This window comes from Euprymna scolopes, chromosome 24 (assembly GCF_053919585.1).
Source record: "Euprymna scolopes isolate OS-2025 chromosome 24, ASM5391958v1, whole genome shotgun sequence".
NCBI classification, from domain to species: domain Eukaryota; kingdom Metazoa; phylum Mollusca; class Cephalopoda; order Sepiida; family Sepiolidae; genus Euprymna; species Euprymna scolopes.
In genome coordinates this window covers 21,498,738-21,501,237 of record NC_136505.1, presented here as the reverse complement: position 1 = coordinate 21,501,237, position 2,500 = coordinate 21,498,738, and positions in this window count along the sequence as shown.

Sequence of the window (2,500 nt, the reverse complement as noted above, 5' to 3'; positions counted from 1 at the left end):
ATATACACATACACACACATATACACACATATACATATATATATATATATATATATACATACACACATACATACACACATATATACATATATATATATATATATATATATATATATATACATACACACATACATACACACATATATACACATATATATATGATATGGAGAAGAAAAGAAAAAAGAAATAAATGGTTATAATAAAGAGAATAAGAACTAGAAGGAAAAGGAAAGAATAATGAGATCTAGTTAAATAGAGAAAGAGAGAAAGTAAGAAATTGACAGTATATAGAAAAAGAAAAAGAAAAAGAAAAAATCTGCGTGTCAACCAATTTATGAACAATTATATAATTCAGTAATGAAACATATTATTACAAATACAAACAGAAGATACAATCCAAGCGTCAGAAATGAACGTGTCAAAAAAGGCAGTGAATGTATTCGGCTAGCATATTTATCCTCTTACATACGTCCACGAGTAAAATCAACGCAATTCAAACATACGTCTACCATTAATTAGGCCCTTTATGCTAAATGATATAAGTTTAAAGTTTTCGCGTTTTTATTAGATAAATATATGAATAAAAGAAAAAAATAATGATAAAACAATATTAAAATTATTATTAATAACAATAAACATAATAGTAATGATAATAATAATAATAATAATAATAATAATAATAATAAAAACAGAATAAAATTAATATTTATTATCTTTTTAATATAACATATTTAGCCATAAGAGGGGATTAAATAAATTAAATAGGTCCAATAATTATAAATAAAAAACTACTAATATTTATGTATATAAAAAGAATATAATACAAATATATATATATATATATATATATATATATATAACCACACACACACATATATATACCCAAATATACACACACATGTACACCCCCTATCAAATCACCCAAAATCTATCATTAGGCATATCCCCAAATCCATTAGTAAAAGAATCAGTGACAATTCTTCCAATCTTGAAACATTTAATAAACATAAATATTTCTATAACAGGGCCCTTAAGGATAGTGGATACAAAAACACCCAAATTGAGTTCATAGAACCAACACACCCAAACACAAATACAAATAGAAACCGTAAGAGAAAAATCATGTGGTACAATCCCCCTTTTAATCTGAAACTTAAAACAAATCTAGGAATGAAATTCTTAAACTAAATTAAAAAGCACTTCCCTATTAATAACATACTACATAAAATTTTCAATAAAAATACAATAAAACTTAGTTATAGTTGTAATGAAAACCTTGAAAAAATAATTAAAAAACATAATAACAAAATATTAAACAAAAATAGCACACCCATTGCTACCGAAAGTTGTAACTGTAGAATGAAATCAAAATGTCCTCTTAAAGGAAATTGTCAAATTACTTCTGTAGTGTACCAAGCAACTATTTCTACTAAGGAAAATCCGAATGAAAAAAAATATTACATAGGAATGACAAATAACAATTTTAAAGAAAGATTTACCGGTCACAAGTGCTCTTTTGAAAATAATGAGTACAAAAATAGAACTTCCTTGTCTAAATATTACAATGAACTAGTAGAGCAAGGTTACTCCCCAATAGTAAATTGGAAAATTTTAAAGAAAGCGAAAACCTGTTCATCTTTAAACTCGCCTTGCTACCTATGTCTTTATGAGAAATTATTTATACTTACTTTTAGAGAAAGAGATAAATTATTAAATAAGAAGCACGAAAATTCAATTAATTGCAAACATTATAAAACCCATCTTTTAAGTAATTTAGTTTAGATATAAAATTTAAATAAATTAAAAATTGTCACTGATTTCTATAATTTATTAATATTCTATTAATATACTTTCTCCTCTCCTGATTTCATTCTTTACTTCTCCTATCTTATATACCTGTGTGTCTATGTGTATATGTATGTGTCTATGTATTTATTTTATGACCGTGTGTACTTAGATCTATATATTTCTATATTATTTGGTATACCCTCCCATGTTTATTCAATCCATTTGTATGTTTCTATGTGTGTATGCATCTATCTATACCCTTGCCAAATTATTTGTATTCTTATGTATTTCTATATATATAATTTATGTAAATTATACATATTTATGTGTGAGTATATATATGTGTGTGTGCGTTGTTGTGTATTAGTATATGATTGTGTGCATATATTTGTGTATTTTTTGTATGTATGTGTATACATAAGATTATATATATATATATATATATATATATATGCTTATTAGTATGTCGGTTGGTTCTCTGTGAGTATATACATATGTATCTTATTATTTTTAATTTGGGTACTATCTACCTGTGCGTCGCTATTTTTGAGTATTTCGTTGATTTAATTACTTCTTTTGCCTGAATATATTTATAGGTAAGTGTACTTGTATCTGTGTTATTAGTAATCTGGTATTGAATGTATTATTTTGTGATTTAATATGACTTTATATCTATACTTAAATAGCTTAAACTTCCAACTTAATAGTATAG